The sequence below is a fragment of the Oryzias latipes genome, chromosome 2, assembly GCF_053564925.1.
Source record: "Oryzias latipes strain Hd-rR chromosome 2, Olatipes_Hd-rR_3.1".
NCBI lineage: Eukaryota > Metazoa > Chordata > Actinopteri > Beloniformes > Adrianichthyidae > Oryzias > Oryzias latipes.
Window position 1 is genome coordinate 11585038 of NC_136238.1, and position 22295 is coordinate 11607332.

General features: G+C 39.7%; 1 protein-coding gene across 6 annotated transcripts in view; it reads right to left on the reverse strand.

Moving 5' to 3' along the window:
• The window catches only part of zranb3 (zinc finger, RAN-binding domain containing 3), a 196660-nt gene that overhangs the window by 168068 nt on the left and 6297 nt on the right, over window positions 1-22295 (reverse strand). The window lies entirely within an intron of this gene.

The following is a 22295-nucleotide window of genomic DNA, read 5'->3' on the forward strand; positions in this document are numbered from 1 at the left end:
GTTCAGGCAACCAACAGCCAGGTGTTCCTATCCAAAGAGGGGCTCGTTGACTTCCAGATAAAGACAGACTCTCGGGCATAAGGGTTTCGGGAGTGGATTTAGTCCAAAGAACCCCTTCTGTCACATCTCACACCCAGTTTCTGCGCGCCAGCTCTTGGACAAACGGCAAATCTGTCATGAGTAATTTAGCTCTGCACCAGTACTTCCCTTCAGTGTGAGTGCTGTTCACGCCTTTCAATATTTATGCTGAATATCTCCGTCTGATGCAGCAGATCTCATCTTTGGAGACCGTGATATTTATGAGCTGAGCTCCATCCACTTCCTCAAAATAAGTGGAGCGTGAAAGGTGACGCCAAAGTTATGATACCAGATTCGACATTGTTCAACATACAGGATCCCTTATCTTTAAATCTAAAAGAATAACTTAGACTTTAGGAAATGTTGTTGTTAAATTTTAGATAAAAAGATATAACAGATAAAGATGTGGTTATTGCAGTGTTCCAAAACACACCAAACAATGCCGCTATTACTCGTCAGTCATGACACGGCTAAAACAACGTATGAAAAAACACATTAAACACTTATTTTTATTCAAACTTTTATCCTCAGCAGCTAAATATTTGTACGGAGCCCATGACCTGATGAGTAAAAACTAAGTAATTCGTTCCCACGAAATAACAAATTATTTCACTCCCACGAAATAATTTGTTATTTCGTGGGAGTGAAATAATTTGTTATTTGAGTGAATGAATTCTTTTTTTTACCCATGTCAGGTCACAAGCTCTGTAATTTTGCTTCTATACAGTGGATAAAGTCCCAATTCAAAAAGAGATAGTACAATCTCATTTTTGACTATATGAATTTGCTAAACCAGAGCAAAAAGCAGCTGAGTAATGAGGAACAAGGCAAAACTAAAGGCTAATTAATTACTAAAGAGGGTAAAAAGAGGGCACAATAACTGAAAGTAGCTAAAAATTAAATGTTAAATGGATTGCTAATTAGCTGTAGAAAATTTAAAACTGTTATTTACCCGGTATATATGTTTAAGAGACCATTAATAGTAATGAGATAAATGGGCAAAATTGTAAATTAGTGAAAACCATCTTGAAAAAAGGAGTGGAATAATAACAGGAAAAAAAATGTGGGTTGGCGCATCAAGAACGAATAAATTAAGGTCAAAATTATTATCCTTTTTTTTTTAAATCCAAGAAAACTGAGGACCTTCCTTGGAAAGGACTAAAAAGGTTTAAAGCTTACAATCCAAAAGGAGAAACAAGAAATGCCTACTAAGCTAAAATTTGCCTTTTTTTCCCCTCCAACACTGGACACTCTCAAATGGCCTGTGGTCTATGTGCCTACCTAATCTGGTACGTGTCTCTTGACAGATCTTAGACCACTCTTCCATGAACGTTCATTCAAATGTATTTGAACTGTGATATCAGAGTACACACATTAACCTTGAGTCTCTCAACAGATTTGAGATTCAGGCAGGTCACTTGTAGGACTTTCGTTTTGATGTCCTTCAAAAGGCTTTGGACCATTTTAAACATTCGTTTTGGGTCATTACCTTGCTGGAAGATGCAATGATGTCATTGAAAAAAAAATCCACTCCCTGCAGATTTCTTTACATTAGACCTTAAATTATCAGGTTCATACTTAAGTCTTTGACCCAGTATACCAGAACAAGTTTTATTCTTTTGCCTGGTGAAAGAAAAAACTCTAACAACTGCGTTTCATTTTGGGAAATGTCATTTTTAAGTTAGATAAACATCTATGATGTCAATAGCTAAGTTTCCATTACACATATGCACAAAACTATTCTAGGTTCAAGAAATGTCCAAAAAACACAATTTTGCAGTTACCCTGTTGCCATTAAATCATCATTGTGCAGATAAACACAAACCAACTTACGCAATAAGTCATTTAAAAACATGGCAACAAATGTGAACAATACTTGATTTACAGCAGATGCATTCAAGTTTCTGCCACGGCACTAGCGCTCATCATCATCTATCATAGGAGACGTCGGAGTCTTATTCAGGCCATGGAGCGGCGATATCCTTACACGTAAAAGCGGCTATGGTTGAAGCCATTTTAGAGAAATCGTGGTTGGTGATTTTACAGAGGAGCTGTGGATCCAACAATTCTACATGACACGCTCAACGTTTGATGAACTGTGCGCGCTGTAGAGTGTCCAAGGCAGCCAGGTACTATCTACAGGCGCATTGCATTCTGGATGTTGGTCATTTACTTCAACAAGTGTTTCCATGGCAGTTTTGCAAAATATCTCACTTTCGATACGCCTCAAAACCCACTTACTCCATGAGCAAATACTTTTTTCAACAAGTGCGAGTTATTTCAAAATTGTCATGTTTCTATTAAGCGAATTTATTATCACAAATCCAATTTGAGCAATTTCATACACAATGGAAAAGCTCATCTAGTTAGACCTATACATTCAGGTACAATGTTTCATGTCCTCCGTAAAACGTAAAATCAAAAAGCAGGCACCTCAGTAACAATTGTTCTTCATGGAACCCAAAGATCCAGCAGCCTACTTCTGCTGGTTTGTTTTTGAGGTTTTTCAGATGCTGTAAGTGTGAACACACAATTTTTTTTTTCATCAAAACACAATTTTTGTAGTTGTAAGGAAACCCAATAGTACAGTAGTAGTAAGTTTCTCACTGCAATACCCGTTATATAATTAATGTTTCAAGGCTCAGGTAAAATCATTGCATTGCACATTGGCTAAAAGATTACTAAACAATGACATGGAAAGCAAACTGGGTAAAAATTTTGGACCTAAATGTTGCTTGCTTTTGTGTCACAGATGCCTCGGTTAGTTTAGTTCTTTATTAGCATCGACAGTGGACACCAACAATAAAGGCTCTCATTCATCCGGTTGGCATTGTCTTGAATTTGTTTCATGGCATCTGGAGTTTTATTTCTTTGAAGCGTTACACAGCTCATTTAAGTGGCTTCATCAGACTGATGAGTGGTGAAACGTTTCAAAGAAAGAAGACTTTAACCATTTAACACTGGATCTCTTTGAAATACTGTAACTTTTCAGGTGTTCACACAAATAAAGCAACCCCAACGAATTTTGAAGCAAAGAAAACAATCCATTGCTTCACACTGGTTGCGGAAACGGTACAAAAGTAACCCCCCCATCCCATGTAATGTCTACCCATTCTTCATTTCTGTATTAATGGTAGAGCTGCACGATGAGGGAAAACTAGATTTGCGATATTAGTGATCAATATTGTGATAAGGATATAAGTTGCGATACATGAACATATAGCAAAACAACCAAAAACATCACTGCAACCATGCATTTCACTGCAACAGTTTGATTTAAATAAGAGTCAAGATAACTTAAGTTTCACTTCAAATGACGCTCGTCTACATAGGAAGCGAACGTCTAACATCAAATGGTTCCATCCGATTGGTCAAATGCATAAATGGATTTTTTTGATTCGTTAAATACTTCAAGCTGCCATAAGATTGTTTTAGCACATTTAAGATAACCATTTATTGCAATTATATGCGTATTGCACAGCTTGATATTGTGATAACGATAAATTTGCGATTTATTGTGCGGGCCTACCTAGTGGGGTCTTTTTTTCTCCTTCACCTACCCTCTGCCCAGATGAAAGCAGAGTGCCACCCCTGTTCTATTCATGTAAAAAAGAGCTTAAAAAAAGAGCAATTTTGTTGTACACATACTTGTTGTAATTACAAAGGCAATTCCATCCAATTCAATTTACAATGTACAAATTCCTCCCTTCTCAAACCAGCCTTTCAGTAGTCTTTGGTGGAACTTGTGGTCCTTGATTTGGGCAAATTCAAAAGCGGAAGGTGGGAGTTTGGGACGAACAAACCCTTCAGGAATGTTAAGCTACTGATTCAAAACCAGTTGAACTTTTCTAAATTTTGATCCACAAAGTGCTGTTCTCTGATAAAACTGTTTTTTTGATCAATTAAAGGACTGCTGATAAAAAATGAGCATTTAAAATTTTCAACAGGACTTCTCTCCTCAGTGTTTGGAACATTGTTTGGCCTGCAGCAGTACAGCATTAATATTTTATTGAAGCCTGACGAGATCTACCCACTTTCTGCATAAATCTATGTATCAAACAATTATCTACTGCAATCATTTTTGTGATATTGTTTTGAAACTGATTTTTAACATATGTTTAGAGATTTTTTTCCCCCCAGAATCTGTTATAAAAATCACAACAAAAACAGATTTACAGATATATACGGACAACAAACACGGTTATACCTAGTCAATTCAGAGCTGACTATGTAACTTATATACAGTATCTTCCGCACAGTGAGACACACTTAAAGCATTTTTTTTTTCAAAAAGCCCACCTTATATATGACTCATTTTGATTGCGTTTACAGATGTTAAAGCGATTTTGAGAGGTACACAACCCTCTGTCATAATCTAATGTCAGTCCTTTTGGTTTTTTTTACGAATTGCAAACAAGGTTTTGAATAACAGTTATTGTGAATATTCCAATGTTTTTTATTTTTATTTTTAATTTTTTAACTTGTCCAACAGCTGAGCAAACAGATAAGAGCTGAAGGCCTCTTGTGTTGGACATATATTACTTTTACAAAATGGGGTTATGAGTCTTCTGACACACCAGATGTATATTTGAATAAACCCCTTTTGTAATGTAGACTAAACTTTATTTCTATTAATTATATATGCAACAGTTTTTTGTTGGACCGGGCAGAAAAGAACAAGTTTCTAACGTGCTTAACGTATGGACAGTCACAAACAACTTCTAGAGTTACTATCAATGCAGTTAATAAAGTTTGACCAACATATCTTTGATTCTTCTGTCTCACTTTATGCGCTTTTAGATGTGTAGACACCGCCCTCGGCAACGTGCGCTCAAGCAGCCACTTTCAATGAAAAGTCTATGCAAACACACGTGAACGCGCTTTTCGGATTTCCGCGTTCATAACTCTCACGTTTATGGCCACGCAACTTTTTATGGCCGTTTTCAGGCTATACGTGCAAATCACGTCGCCATTGCACGTGTGTTTCCAGCTAAACCAGGTCGAACTTTGACCAATCGGGGACTTGCTGTTGGAATTCTGACTGACTGACGGATACATCGCTGACTCAGCGCACCTTATATATGACACAACCTGAAACAGAACAACAATGGGGGACCTTTCTGTGTGGAGTTTGCATGTTCTCCCCGTGCATGCGTGGGTTTTCTCCGGGGGACTCCGGCTTCCTCCCACCGTCCAAAAACATGCTTCATAGGTTAATTGGTTACTCTAAATTGTCCATAGGTGTGAATGTGAGACTGCATGGGTGTGTGATATGTGCGACAGACTGGCGACCTGTCCAGGGTGTCCCCTGCCTTCGCCCATAAGTGGCGGGGATAGGCTCCGGCAGCCCCGTGACCCCGAAAGGGAAAAAACGGAAGAAGATGAATGAATGAAATTACCATTCATTAACAGTGCGTCTTATAATCTGCTGCACCCTATCTTGTGAAAAGTATGGTATTTAAATGCTGCTTGAGCACTGAACACCAGGGGACAATGAAATGAATGAAATGGTCCTCAGCTGAGGTTGTCCCTGTGGGAAACATGCAGAGATCCACCTTTGAGTCTCTGTCCGGTGGGCTTGGACTTGCTTTTATGACCTTACTTCTTTATAAAGGCTTCCAACATCCCGTCAAAGCACACAGTGCTACAAAGATGCTCTGAATACCTCAGACAAAGTCTCTCATTATTCTTCCTCCTCCTCCTCCTCCTCAACCCCCCATCTCCGCCCCATTTCTCTATTTCAGCATAGGAACATGATTAATGTGCACCTTGCCACTGGTGGTTTTTCTAATTGCCAGCACACCAGCCCAGTCAGCGCATTGCATAAACGCACACATCGGACTTCCATGTGAGTCAAAAAAAAAAAAAAAAAAAAGAGGGTACACAAAAGACATGCAAGAATACCCACACGCTATAAGAAAAGAAAGTGCACGCACCGTCGCAAGCGCATGTGAGAGTACATATGTGAGCTCACGCTACACCTGCCCACGCACACGCCCACGCACAACCCCAGGAGGCGGTGCTGCTGGGGCAGGTGCTTGCCATTTCTCAACACATTAATCATCCTACTTTAAATAACCCGAGTGTCGTCTTGACGGGTTGAAACTGCGAGCGTGCTGCAGTGCTGTTGCCTGACGACGGCACGCACGCCACTGCCGCATCTTTTAATGTTATCTCTGAAGCACACGAGTCCCGGGGTGTCAGGCAGTGGGCTCCACTGCCCCCCTCCTCTCCCTAAAGCTTCCTGCATTGATTTAATGGCTCTGACCTCTGCATGGTGATGTGTAACAGGGACCCGTGTCTAACCTCAATCTCCAGCCAAGCTGAGGGCTTTTGCCTGAGGACCAGACCTGTGATGCTCTGCGCTCGGCGTGGGATGCTGGACAAAAGGCGGGCTGAAGGCTGGCTCCAGCATGGCACGCCAGATGCATTGGACTTTCAGAAACATTCATCAGTTTAGACGGCTGCTGTTCATTTTCTACAAACCAGTGGAAAACACCTTCAACGTCTTAGAAATTAAATTGGAGAAAATCCGACTTTTGCTTCTTTTAGTTCAATGCAAAAAAAAAAACAACTTTAGTACTTGCTCAGCACTTCCTCCCTCTTTTTGCTCTTCAGTGCCATGTTTTCTTTCTGTTTTCCTTGCAGCTTTAAAGCATTATTTGCTAAAGTGATTTATTCCTTTTTGGTATTTATGATGATGCTTCACCTTTGTGTATCAACTGCATTTTTTAATTAGGTTTTTAAACGCATTCACTGAATAAACAGGAAGCAGACAGAGATTATCATTTTACATAAATAGTCCCTTTCGCAATAATAAAGGTGTGAAGCATCTAACTTTAAATGTATTTGTTTATTGAGAAATCCAAAGGCATAAAAATATTTAATATTTACAAATTATGATGTGATTTTCTTGGTGTCATTTGTCTTGAATGTCCAGCTAACTGTTTCATAGTGTGATTTTCCTTAAAAATGCCACACTTGTTTATTTTATTTTTATTTTCCAGCAGCACTCTTAAAAAGGCAGAATTGGCATTAATAAAGGGTCAATCGCTAGCTGGCAATTATGTCCCCAAATGACACATATGAAAAATATAAATGTATATATTTTAAAAAAATTAAAGAAAGCTTAGCCATTACTTAATTATTACAGTCAAAGAACATTTAATCAGCAAATACTAGCAATTTACAGTTTTAGATTTAAAAAAAGGGTAAATGTAGATTCTATATCAAAGATCAATGAGTCCAATACCTTTCTGAATACAGTCCATTTGCTACATGGAAAAGAATGATTTTTTAATTATTAATGTTGTTAGAATATCATGACTTGAGTGGTTCATTGCGCCAGGAAAAAAAAAAACATTTTCTTTGGGTAAAAACTTTGATGTCAAATGCATGGTTGGGTTTCAATCGTAGGGGATGGTCTAGTTACAGGTCTATTTCTCAAAAAAAATGTTTGGTCCAAGAAGCAATGCCTCAAATTTAACACCCAATTTGGACCAGCTGCAGTACATGAAGTTCCACTTCACCCCAAATTCCAATTTTAAAAATGAAATGATTTTTCCCTGTTGGTTCTTAATTGTTCTGTGTTAATCTTTCAACCCTTTCGTGTCTCTTTTTCTTATTCTGGACCTCAAAATAAAAAATTTTAAGAAAGAGTTCATGGTTTTTGATTGACAGCTGACCTTATGACACAACTAACAAAGATCACACAACCGTCTAGCTTTTGACCCTGCTTATTACCCGTTTTCAGTGACATCACATCCTGTTAAGACCACAACTATTTAGAGATGGCGCCACCTCCGATTAATCCAATAAAACCAATGAGTCACATGACCCCATCCATCTTTAGCTGTGTAGTTTGTATTGTACCTTTTAGTTTTAAAAATAAAAACAGACTCTGTATGGCACAAAGTCAAGGTCAGACACGACCTATGATATAGTTATTTTATTTATGTTATCATCTGATCACAATTAGAGAAGGCCGGCGTGCTTTGCTAACACACTTCAAATCCCACAATGCAGTGGCAACATGGCTGAAAGCCCGACTAAAAAGACCCACAAGTGGGAGTCCTTGACTTTTTGAAGAAGGTAAACAAATCTTCACTCAGGAGGCGCCTTACTTATGAACGGCTTCACTCAATACTCAGAATTTCCTGACGCCTCAAATTGATGAACTTGAATCCAAGAAGAGACACCAAGAATCTCAGACAAGTGAGCATCCAGCAGAGCTTTGTTGCATGATTTTGCTTTTGCTGCCACAAAACATTTGAACTTTTTTTTTTTTTTACAAGAAATTAAATTTCAGATTTTCTCGATCTGTAGAAAAAGGTTTTCAGTTCAAAACTAGTCAAGAAAAGCTTTAGAAAGAAAGAACTTTGGAGCATAAATGCAACCCTATTTTCCCGGTATTCATGGTTAACATGTCTTAAAGACGTTGTCAGTTCCAGTTTCAAATCTCAACTAATGGCATCAAAAAGTGTTGATCAGAGATCAAAACAATAACTCAGAGCAAACTAAAGCTCAGTCCGATTGGAAACGAATTAAGACCACCGACAAAGATGGGTCAGAAAGCGGTTCCTGTTCCTGGACCAGGGTCCATTTAGACTGAAAATTTGTTCTGGATTATCAGGGGAAACAAACTCTTTCAGAGAACCAAATGTGTCCAGTCAGAATACACACTTAGTCACAGCTTCCCATTACGGCTAGATATGAGCAGTTTGCGGGCAAAAAGATGGGCAAACCTATACAGGGTACCAAATATCAGACCGCTTTTGAGTCTGTAGAGCAAAAACGTTTTAATCTACGGGCATGCTGCAAGTGAAAGGTTGTAGCAAACACACTACATTCAAGGATAAGAAAGATGCAGGCGTGTCACACAGATTATCCATGTTCTCAACCTCCCCCAAATAGAGGGCACCATACAAGGGGCCTGTGAGTGCTGTACACGTGATAAGTGTGTGGTCCTTGCAAGTTCCTTGCTTACAGCCTGACTCTTAGAAATCAGATCATTAGACAATCACAGTGGAGTTTGTGTGGACATGCTACGGCGACCAACAGGCACTTCTGTGTGACATACACACCCAGTGCATTCACGTGTGGTCAGTAAGGGGCAAGTACTCGCACCTTACTAATGACTAGAGTGGGGTTTAAAGGGACCCTACGATAGCATCACCCCTACGTCATAAGTGCCTGCAGCTTACATTATTATCCTTACATTTATTTCAGCATACACTTGACAAGCATATCTTCCATTTTCAATGACGTCCCTTGAGATGGCCATAAAAGCCTCAAGGGAACTGCAAGACACACACACGTTCCCCTAGGAGGCAGCTGCTCCTCTCTACAACCCTAAAAAGGGCCTGAATGAACCCAAAAACCTGTGTTTGTAATGAGGGCTTAGGGTGTTTCCTTTTTTCTGGTTAGTGCTTGTTTCAGGCAATACCACTAAATAAGAACCTGTTGCAGCTGTTTGATGGATCCAGAGTAAGTCTGGAAACACCTTTAAATATAAATTAAATGCAATTTTTATTAAAGTCTGCTGTTTTCCTGATGGGATCTTTTGTGGAAATCTTCAAACAATAACAATCATTGAATAATTTTTCATCTGTTAAACACTACAATGAGAAACCATAAAAAAAATTGTAACAATATCCGAAGCAGCAACAATTATATTTATTTCTTTACTTGTATTTTTTTTTAATTGTAGAGTGATTCCCCAGTGAAGCAAGCTGTACTTTTTTATATTTGCTGATGTTGGCTTTTCATTGCATGCGTTAAGTTTTTAGGGACAGCCACATGCAGGATTTCAAATGAATTACCAAAGCTCATTTCTAACAAATAAACTTCCACTAAGCAGTGTTGGAGAGCTGCACTTTCTGATTAATTGTATATAGCTGTAGGTGTAACTAAACTGGAACATAATGGCCTCATTAATGTATTTTTGCTTCACTCTGTGTCTGCAGGGGATCTATGTCTTCTACAGTACATAAAAAGGATTTAAATGTACCAGAATGCCACTTACCAAGAAACATTATGTACAACAACAAAAACTGTTACTTCAAACAATTAAACAAAAATATGATTCCTCTGTTTAACATTCATGTATAATGTCTAGCCTTAGAACTTCTTTATAAACATGTATTTCATAGGTGTACAAGATAGATGGTGTATAAAAGTGCCAGTTACCTATTAAAGCTCTGGATAAATAATTATGAGACACCAAATAGCCTTCTATAATTAAAAATCCATTACACTAGGAAAAGTGAGAAGCCTTAAAAATGTAGGAGAAAGTGTTCATATTCAAAAAGAAAAAAGGAAAAACTGTCCTCTTTTATATTACTGCTAAAACACATTAAGATGGGCTGAATGAAACCTGGCGTTTCAGTCCACTTCCAGGAATCAAAGTCAGAACTTGATTTTATCACTCTTTATTTCTGATAGCTTTTTTAAAAGCTACTCGGTAAGTCGGAATGGTCTCACCAGCCTCATCTCACTCTGCTTCAACAATCAGCAGAACACTGCAAACAATATTTATATAAGAGGTTTGCAATTCTTACAAGAGTCCTTGAGTTTCTCGGTAATATTTTGCTAGTATTCCTAATATGTTCAAACTGTTCCTTAATTCCCCTCAGGAGTGTAGCAAACCCATTATAAACTATTCTCAATTAAGGTTTTTTTTCTGAAAACGGGACAAATGTGAAGCACGTTAGTAAGTTGTTGGTGATTTGGGAAACTTAATTGGGACTGTTTGGAGACAAAAATGAAAATCTGATATGTCAGATGCACAAATGGGGAAAATGTACTAAATTTGTGGGCAGAATTGGTGCCCAATGCTACATTCACATAGGCATTGTGATGCACATATTTGAGTGTGTCAAATGCGTATTCTTGAACACACCTAAAGCTTTCAGCTATGATGTTCACACTGGACTGTCACTAGCCAATCCTGGGGCAGGCTTGGTGGGAAATGTTAAAGCGGGGCAAATATTGTGAATTTTGCTTCAGGCTTTTTCTATCCCAGCTTCATTCCAATATGTGAAAAACTTGCTGTTATATAATTCCGGCTGAGCACAAACTGTAATTATTATCAATTTACAAACAGTCGGCATTTCCGTGAATGAAAAAGGGAGCCCTCCATACGTCAATATCAAATGAGAATCCCTGATTGGTCAAAGTTCAACTTAGTTAACTTTCAATGCGTTTTCAATGGACACGTGTTTTGGGAAGTAGAGCCCGAAAATGGTCTTAAAAAGTTGCATAGTAATGAGATGAGCGATAGTTTTGAATGTGGAAGCCTGAAACACGCGTGTAAGCGTGTTTATACAGAACTTTGCTTGAGTTTTACTGTGTTCAAATCGAATCAAAACAGACTTTATTTATATAGCACTTTTCCTATTAAAACATAAAACAAAGTGCTTTACGATTTAAAAAAAAAAATAAAATAACCTGAATAACTTAAAATAACTTAAAAACAAGCCCGAAAATTAAAATAGACCCTCCTCCCCCTTGCAGTCCTGCAAAATTATTTGAATGCGACTAAAGCAAATGCTGCTAATTCATACAGTTTTGGCTATTGGCTTTACAGCCGTTTAAAATGTAACAGATAAAAGTTACTTGTTTTTTTCCGTTCTTCTACTCCATTCAAGAGTTGCTGCAACAAATCATCCTGAGATCAAAACATTATTTTGGCATCAATTTTATGGCGGAAACCTTTCCTGACGCAATCCTCTGCATTGGACCAGACTAGGGACAGGCACATGGAAACACTGGAAAGAACGCAACTCCTGAGATAAACGAGGGAAACTGTACGTCTATTCCTATTATACTCATTTTATTAACAATTGCCTACAAAACAGTTCCAAAATAATATATTGCAGATTCTACATCTTTGCACAGATATGCAATAGTATGCCCAGTGTAGTTAAACAACTATTTATAGACTGCATGAAGCTTTTGTGCAAGTTCATTAAAGATCTGCTCGCCCATAGCTGCCTTCATCCCTGAGAATGTGGTCTATTACTGCTCTTCATCATTCTGGTTTTCCCCCAGACTGTCAAACTCATTTCATGCTCAATTTGCTCCTCGCTACTGTCCAGTCCAGCTCGTGTCCAGGTTCTCAAAATGAATCATCACTGTTCTTTAAGACATATTGCTATTTCACCTCTTTGTCTCTCAGCCTGTCTGCTGTGTCCTCTTTTTCAGCTTCAGATCATGTCAGCTGAGCTTCAGCCATAGTCTTCCTTCAGCTTGTTAACCTGCTCCAACAGCAGTATCTAAAGAATTTAAAAGGCCTATAATTTCAGGGGTACACCAATGTCATCTTTTTTTTGTTTTGTTGTTAGAGTAAAGCGTCTCTTACAATGCAGATGACATTTTAAATTTGTGACCCTGAACCCAACATATTGATTAGAAAACAACAGGAATGGTCAAATCACATAATTGAAGTACTACTTACCTTCTGTCTTGTTCTACCAAAAACAAAACGATTGCTGTGAAACAACCTTGCAACGGCAAGAAATGTTTAATCAAGCCTCTGTAGGTGTCAAATCATCCATTGTTTGACAATATAGAAAAAGTAATAATATGATATAGTAATAAAGTAATATGTACTAAACCAGACTGTAGGATCTGAAGCCAAAATATAACACAAAAGCCTCCTCCTAACAAACATCAAGAAGCTTGAAGTTCTCACAAGTGAATGCACTGGAACGTTTCACAGCAGTTAACTTAAGCTTCAACCGGAAAAAAAGATAATTCCACTATCAATAATTTAAGATAACACACCAAATAAGCAACAACAATGACATTTTAGCTACAACATGGCCACAAATACAAACCCCCAAAAATGTCCTGGAAAACCAACCACTGTCAACCAATGCTGCAAATTTCAGTTGTATCTGGATGCAGACTGTTTAACACGACCTACAATAACGCAAGAAACTGAAGGGAAAAAAACTCCTTTAAACACCAAAAATCCTACATTTATTTTGAATTTTGTTGTTATGCAAAATGAGGGAAAACAAAATTCTTCTCAATTCGTGAAAAGATTTTCTGTTTCTGCTTGTGAATGGCATTCAGTATTAGCATGATTCTCCAATGGAAGCAAGACGTTGGAACAATTTTAAGTGTCTGTAAAAATGTTCCAGATTTTGACAAAACCTTTTTGAAACCGTTTTGAAGTATGTGTGTGTGTCAGCAAGAGTCTGGCGATACGATACCTAGCCAAATACGCGTCCCACGATACGACACATATCTTTTATACGATACTGGCTTGGTTCAGTACCATCCTAAGTAAAAACTAAGTAGAGCATGTCTCATATAACAACAAACAAGCTGCTTCTCGCTGAGATCTTGTTGTTGTTTTATGTGGTGTAGAGCTGCTCAAAGAAGCTCAGTGTGCTCTGCTGCCAACTAGTGGACAGAAGTTTAAGTGGAAAATGAGTCAGACGCTAAAGGACCCTCATAAATAATTAAATAAATATCGTCCTGGCAGCATTTTGAATAGATACAAATATCGCAATAAATCACCAAATCGATCTTTCCGCACACCCCTATTTTGAAGTACTTCATTCTAGAGGGCTGCATTGGGATTGAGACCCAACCCAAATCTCGCGGGCGCGGGCTTGTATTTTGCTGCGCACTGGAGCGGGCGGCTAAAACCAAACACCGCGGGATTAGGGAGGTTGCCTTGCGACATGATGGAGAAGATGTCAATAGATGATGTTGAAAAGAACCTCAAACGAGGTATTTACAGCAGAGGTCTAACCCCTGGGTCGTGGACCGGTACCGGTCCGTGGGTTATTTGGTTCCGGGTCGCGCAGAAAAAATTAAATAACTTGCTTTACTTCAGTTTTATTTATTTCGGAATCTTAAAGATGTTTTATTTTGAAAAATTGCCCGATTCTCTGTTACATCTGTCTATGTTACTCTTGATACAGGCCAATTCGCTCTTCTCGGTTACGTGATAGGATACCGCTAAAATAAAACGCAGGAACTAGCAAAATTAATAAAAAACAAACGTCTGGAAAGTTTCTTTGCCAAGTGGAAAAGGCCCAGCCAGGAGACAGACGAAGAGCATTCGCCTCCCAAAAAAAGAAAGCTACATTTAATAGACAGCATCAGGAGTCGTACTTAAAATTCGGATTTATCCCAACGGGAGATTCCCTCGAACCATTCAGCATTGTGGTGAGTTGGATTTCCATGCACTTATTTTGAAGGCATGTTTAAATGTTATCATAGCGATTAGCGACCAGAGTGTTGCGGGCAGAGAGGCCGTTGCTCATGTCATAATTCGTGTTTTTTGTTATGTTTAGAAAATACCACAGTTTTCATGCAGGTCATATCATATCACTTTGTTGTACTGTAGTGTCTGTCACATGCACGTTTGGTCTGCTGTCGGAGTTCCACAGGCTGAAGAACTCAGCTCAAATAGGGTTGAGCACGGGTGTTTCTTTTTGCCTACGGGTCCTTTCATCTGGCAGTTATGTTGTTTCACCCTTAGTTATTTCTCCCTGTTGTGTTTACTTCTTTTTAACACCATGAAAGGGAGAGGATGATGACACCTGTACGATGTACAATGTTTTACGTGTCAAATTAAAAGCGCAGAGTACATCTTATCACGTGTCTCTGACTCTATGGCAGCGTTGCTGCAGTGTGTGTCCGTCGCATATAATAATATCCCACTCCGTGAGAATTTTGCCAGACATTAATTTGGTCCGTGCCGCAATAAAGGTTGGGGACCGCTGATTTACAGCACAGAAGCTACGAGCAAGGAAAGTTTGACGTTTGGAGAAGTTTCTCAATTGTTTTTGAGAAACTGGGAAATGAAACAAACAACCTCATGAATCTCTTTAAAAAATATCAATACAAATACTGTACGTGTTTTTTTTTTCCTGCGGGACGGGAGAAGACACTATATCAATGCATCTCTATTATTGTGCGGGAATAAATTTTCAGAGTTTTGCGTGTGCGGGCGGGAGTGTAACGCATACGTTGCGGGGGTGGGCGGTAATGGTCAGAAATTCGGCGGACGCGGGCAGGAGTGGGATGAATAAAACAGTCCCGCGCAGGGCTCTACTTCATATATCCTTTATTGAATCTATATTTTGAAGCATTACAAAAAATGTATAATTGTAGATTTTTCCCATTTAAGTCATCCGAAAAATGATCCGAACCGTGACACGATCCAAACCTTAAATTATGCAATCCGTTGCACCTCCAGTTGAAGTATACTACCCAAGGAAATCGAAGGAAAAACCCGACAATTAAAGTGGGCTGTCCAATGAAACACCTGGCAATTGATGTGGACTGTCCAAGGAAACACCTGACAATTGAAGTGGCATAACCAAGGAAACACCAGACAATTGAAGTGGACTGTCCAAGGAAACACCTGGCAATTGAAGTGGACTGTCCAAGGAAACACCTGACAATTGAAGTGGACTGTCCAAGGAAGCACCTGACAATTGAAGTGGACTGTCCAAGGAAACACCTGACAATTGAAGTGGACTGTCCAAGGAAACACCTGACAATTGAAGTGGCATAACCAAGGAAACACCAGACAATTGAAGTGGACTGTCCAAGGAAACACCTGGCAATTGAAGTGGACTGTCCAAGGAAACACCTGACAATTGAAGTGGACTGTCCAAGGAAGCACCTGACAATTGAAGTGGACTGTCCAAGGAAACACCTGGCAATTGAAGTGGACTGTCCAAGGAAACACCTGGCAATTGAAGTGGACTGTCCAAGGAAACACCTGACAATTGAAGTGGACTGTCCAAGAAAACACCTGGCAATTGAAGTGGACTGTCCAAGAAAACACCTGGCAATTGAAGTGGACTGTCCAAGGAAACACCTGACAATTGAAGTGGACTGTCCAAGGAAACACCTGACAATTGAAGTGGACTGTCCAAGGAAACACCTGGCAATTGAAGTGGACTGTCCAAGGAAACACCTGGCAATTGAAGTGGACTGTCCAAGGAAACACCTGACAATTGAAGTGGACTGTCCAAGAAAACACCTGGCAATTGCAGTGTACTGTCCAAGGAAACACCTGACAATTGAAGTGGACTGTCCAAGGAAACACCTGACAATTGAAGTGTACTGTCCAAGGAAACACCTGACAATTGAAGTGGCATAACCAAGGAAACACCAGACAATTGAAGTGGACTGTCCAAGGAAAGCCTGGCAATTGAAGTGGACTGTCCAAGGAAACACCTGGCAATTGAAGTGGACTGTCCAAGGAAACACCTGGCAATTGAAGTGGACTGTCCAAGGAAACACCTGGCAATTGAAGTGGACTGTCCAAGGAAACACCTGACAATTGAAGTGTACTGTCCAAGGAAACACCTGACAATTGAAGTGCACTATCCAAGGGAACACCGATGAAATGAAGCAAGGTATGCAAGGAAACAGATTAAACCCATAAGTAATTCAATTCGGTGATTGGATAAAATTATCATTTGCTAATTCCTCAAAAAGAGAAATTCTCTTTAAACCTAAGAGTCAAGTATATTCATTTTTTTACTAAACAAAATTCCAAAAATATAAGGTCAACCTATGTGGAACATCTACATTAGAGGAAATGCTAACTGTCAGCCACAAAAGTGATAGTAATGCAGGACACAAACTCATTTCTTTCATCTGCAAATGATTAGACAACCCCCTGATACTGTGCACCCAGAAGAAACTTCCGTTCAACTTTCTCAGTAGTTCAATCAACCACAATTCACAGGGTTTTATTGTGGCACTGCGCCACAACATTCCCACATCACTCCCCATTTAACTCCATAACATTCGCTCACCCTCCCACACAAGCCGATACAGCAGCCTCCATAAGTATTTGAATTGCAACAGCATTTGATGATTTAGCTTGGTGCTCCTCGTATTCTGCATGTTGAAAAGCACAACCACTGCAAGATTTAAGGGGAAAAATCCGCCCACGGATGCTCCTACGCCCAGAGATATCTAACATCCGTCTATGATGTTCGCTGCGTCTCGGGAGTTGTTTTATAACGACAGGCTGCCATTTACCTTCCGGCTGTCAGCCTGTTTTTTATTTTATTTCTATAGCTCCTTTGTAGACAAGGATATCCTACATTTTCTAGAGATGTTGCGTTTCTCCCCAAAACTCCAGTAAGTCTAAGGTTGTGTTGAATCACAGTGTCTGCTTGGGCAGAGTTTAGCTGTTTCCACAAAATAACACCAGACTATCAGATTTTATTGCTGCATGGTTGAAACAAAACTAAAGAAGTTTACATGGAACATTTAAAAAATACGATTAGATTACATTATTTAAACCGCAAAGACAGATTAAGAGGCACCGGTTATGTTTGCAGCTGACCCGACATCCAGAGAAATGTTTCTGAATCCCTCAAGAGCAAAAGCTTTAAGAAGTCAGCCAATTTTCTTCCTACACTTATATGAGTATAATAGACTTGCCGATGTGTGAACTGCAGTTTTAAAAGGTCCCATTTAGTGATGGACTGTTTCCAGGAACAGCCCTTTACACACAAGAGAAAATAAGTGGAGAATGTATATATTTCTTTAGCATTATTATTCTAAGTCTAACTCTGACGTTCCCACGGAAATGGTGGTTGATGGACTAGATCGGGGATCTTCAACCACCGGCAATAAAATAGCCGTTCAGGCCCGTTTCTCAGGGACCAAAATCCTGGAAGAGCCACAAAGCCTCACATCGTCCTTCAGAAAACACAACACTGCTTTGTGTTTATGTCATTGTTACAGTTATGATAAATAAAAAAGGAAAAACAGACTATAAATGTATAAATATAAAAAGAAACAGATTTTTTTTCTGAACAGAAATGGTTTTAACTTTTGTGACAGAGGCTCAAATATTGCATTTTTTGAACCATAAGTTGCAAAGGGTTATAGGGCACATTAGGCTAAACAAAAATAACATTTAATGTGAAACACTAGACTACCCAGAATTCCTTGAGGAGCCAAAAGTCGAACAATTGGTCAACAAAGTTAATGGGAAATCTTAATAGCAAACTGCTGTTTTTCATGTTTGTCTCTTTGATCTGCAATAATCAGCTTTTGCAGAGAGAACACAACAGATAAATCAAACTTAACTCAAAATAACTCAACAAAAAAACACACAATACTCTCACTTTTTTAGTTTATCATGTTCAAGCACAGCACATATCAATCTGACTTCCTTCTTCCACTTTCGGCTTCTCCCATCAGGGGTCGCCACAGCGAACGAGTCGCATGGTAAATTTGGCAATGTTTTACGCCGGATGCCCTTCCTGACGCAACCTTCTCAAACCGGGCTTGGAACCGGCAGAGGTAGAGAAGGGAACAGGGAGCGGCCCGGAGTCGAACCCGGGTTTCACGGACGGAAGGCGCCGTAAACCAGCACGAGCTAAACTGGCTCCCAATCAATCTGACTACAGTACCCGAAATGCTCCAGAAATCCATCAAGCGGTACGACTTCACAGTTTACCAGTCGTACTAAAAATTTGACAGATTTTAGAGCGGCATAAACTACAGAAAATCGGTGCTAGGTCAGCAAACGCAATCAGCAAACACAAATAAGACGCATCCTTAATTTTATTGTGGTTTGGAAAATAAATCAGTGCTAAAAAACTAACACTGTCCAAACACAGGGGAAAACCAGCCACATGAGGCTCAGGGGCCCAAGCTTGCAGTCCCCTAAACAAATTTTTAGTAGAGATACGTCCTAAAGACTTCATTGGTTCCACTATGAACAGCTTAAGTGTGAGTTCACACTTTGCTGATTTGATCTGCACAAGAGTTTGTTTCCTCTTAGGGTCTTCTTAGATCTTAGCTCTTGCTTAAGAGCATAAAATAAACTGAACTGTGGTGCAGACAGAGCAGCAACACTACTTACTTGAGGCTATTTTTAAACTAAAAGAGAAAAAGTGGAGCCCAAGCACTCCACAGAACAACCACTGCTTATAACTAAGTAATCAAGACATTCATCTGTCTAATACCAAAACAGAAATTAACCTCTTACACATTAGCTGCTAGTGTTTATGGGGGAATTTTACTTTACTTTATGGTTAAATTCAGTTTTATTGTGTGAAGATTGTGGGCGTGGCCATTTGATTAACACATGACAGGCCATCTGTGAGCTTTGCAATACCCTCAACAATTACCAGATGTGCTTGGAGCATCAACAAGAGATTTGAAAAAAAGCTCAAACACGAAGTAAACACAAGTCACAGAGACGGGTAGATGTGGTGGACGACTAGGTGAAGGCGAGCGTTAATACTCGACGGTCAGAGGACCATTGTATTTATTTGTGCTTTCTCTTCCTCCTGGCAGTCAAAAACGCCTAGTTTCCAGGTGGTTTGGTCGGCTCTGAAGGGTTTTGGCTTTATAGTTTATCCGAAAGGAAACAAAAGAATCTGAAGAGTAAATCTATGAGCATTACGTCCGGAATGTTCTGCTACACAGCAAGAAAAATGCATCAAGGTTCCCCTTACCTGTTGAACGGACATAAAAAGAATGTTGAGCATGGCTGAACGTTAAAAGAAGTAAGTGAGACTCTCTCTGCCATTGATTTTGAAGAGAAGTTGGAGAAACTGGCAGAAGCGCTCTTCCTGCTGTCTGAATTTAGGAGCTAGAAGTCTAAAACATATATACATATATATATTAAAGGGGGAAAAAAAAGTCAAAAAGGAAGAGCTGTCAGGTTTTTTCATCACACCAATGCAAAGAAAATCCCATTTTGTGGCAAAAATGTGGTTTTCTTTGCATGAAACAGCCTCTGTAAGAGCATGTTTCCATCTTTGTGATCCAATAATGGTGGAGTGAACTCTTCACCCACAGCAGCCTCGCCTCCAATCATAACCACAAAGCCCTTGACATCCTTCACATTTTTCTCACACTGCTTAACCTAGAATGTGTTGACTTCCTGTTTGCTCGTTATCTCCCTGCCTTGTTAATTGCTTTGGATAAAAGCATCTGCTGAAGTGACTAAGTGTAACCAACCCACCTGGAGGGTGAACCCCAATTTGGATGTGTCAAAGTACTTTGAAGAAAATCAGAAACAACCTGAAGTTGGAAAAATTGTCACCAAAACGTAGCATTTCTGAATTATTTACTTTTATTTATTCTGTTTTTTCCAACTTCTTTTTATTGAGTTTTTAACATTTTTTCAAAAAAAAACCAAACAACAATAACAGATTAAAAGAACAATTTGTGGAAATTACAAAAAAAAGAAAAGAAAATGTAAATGTTTTTTGCAAACTCACTGGATGTGTGTGGGGGGGCTGTGTTTGCTTCAAATTTAAAAGAATGATTCTGCGTAAAACTAAGCTTATGAACTGAATTACCCTACGATCCGATTTCTTTTTAAAAGTTTGGGGATTCACACCAATTTTTATTTTTATTATAAGAAATTAAAACTTTTATGCTCTTGCGGGCCACATTTGGCCCCCGGGCCTTGAGTTTGACACATGTGGCTTAGAGCATGGGTCCCCAAATCCAGGGCTCAAGGGCCAGTGTCCTGCACGTTTTCTAACCAACCTGGCGTTGAAGCTCCTTATTGGCTGAACACACCTGATTCAGGTACTCAGCAGCAAATCAGGCAGGGTTTCTGTAAAACCAGCAGGACACCGGCCCGTCAAGGCCTGGATTTGGGGACCCCTGGCTTAGAGCAACCCCAAAACATGTGCGACAGAGATGCTGGAGCCTGTCCACAACATATACACAGAAGGTCAACGTCAGGAAAAACCGACCTCAGCCTGAGCCTGAGTGGAGTCTGTGTACAGGCTTAAGCCATGCCTGGTACAGATGGAGGTTGTGTGTGTGGAGCCGAAAGCTTGGTCCCATAGCTATTCTGAAATGTTTACTCCGAGCTCTTCCTGCCAGGCCTCCCTCAGGTGCTGCAAGGTGCTATGACCATTGAGGGGGCTCAGTTTATTGTACAAATATGAGATTCCGCCTCTAGTCGTGGGATCTTTCAAAAATAATGAATCGGTGACAGATTCTTCTGGTAGTTGTGGGTAATTTGGAGAGTTGCGTCCAACAAATTCTATTGCTTGCAAAAATGAAAAAAGTGAGAGTTTGGCAAGTTATATTTGTCTTTCAAATGACGAAAACAAACCATCAATATAGAGATCCTTCAAAAAACTCAGACCACTTTCATGCCAATCAGCAAAACTGTATTTCTGAGTTATTAAAGGGGAAATTAACCACAAATTTGTTGCACTTTTAACACGTTTAGACACAGTTTTCATACGCAATTTTGCACAATTGTCTCGGCACTCTTCATTACAGTTTACAGTTTTTATTTGCACACTTGTACATACTGTTTGTTTGTTTGAATTTTATCGTATTACAATGTTTTTTACTATTTTTCTTTCCCTTCCTGCTGTATTTGCACTGATGCCGATGCTTAAATCTCATTGTACTATGCACAATGACAATAAAGCAAATCTAAATCGAATGGATGACTAAGACCCCATTTACACTGCATGGTTCAAGTGACCCAATTCCGATTTTTTCCTCTCATGTGGCACAGATCGAATATGACCGGTGAACGTGTAACAGGAAAAAAGCGCATGGATTCTGATTTTCTCAGATCGGATTCAGGCCTCATTCATATGTGGTAATAAATCGGATACGAATGGGATACGTGCATTTGCCTGTGCCATGTAAGCAGACAAATCGGATATTCCCCAGTAAATGCGAGTCGTACGTCAGTGACGTCAACTCAGGACACCACCTACTGAGATCACATGACTTATTATAGGGGCTTTTGTGCGCTGATTTTGCTGTTCGAGGACAGCTGGAGCCCCATCAGCGTGTTACCTTTCAGCCTCAGGCTTCAGACAGTAGTCGGAAACCGCTGTTACTTGCAGTCCGGTCCCTGTCAGGACGCAAACGGTAACTAATCAAGCGGAATACGTTGCTCTGGAACAGGCTTGAAGCCGTTTATTTCTTTGCTTGGATCAAACTGTTAGTACAGCACAAAGTCTGCAAACACTTCCTCATTCAAAACTCAGAGAGAGCACATAAGCAGGCCAAGCAGCCCTTCTTTTTCCTCTCCCGCGCATCATTTCTCCTCCATCATCCAGGAGCGCCAAAGGCAACGCCTCCTTTCGTCGCAGCGTTGCCTCCATGACAACCGCAGTCACACAAAAGTCCGAAGGAGGTCCGCGGAAGGCGGTAATACTGCTACTGTACGTAGTCCTCGGAACGTCTACTTTGATAGTTTCAGCATT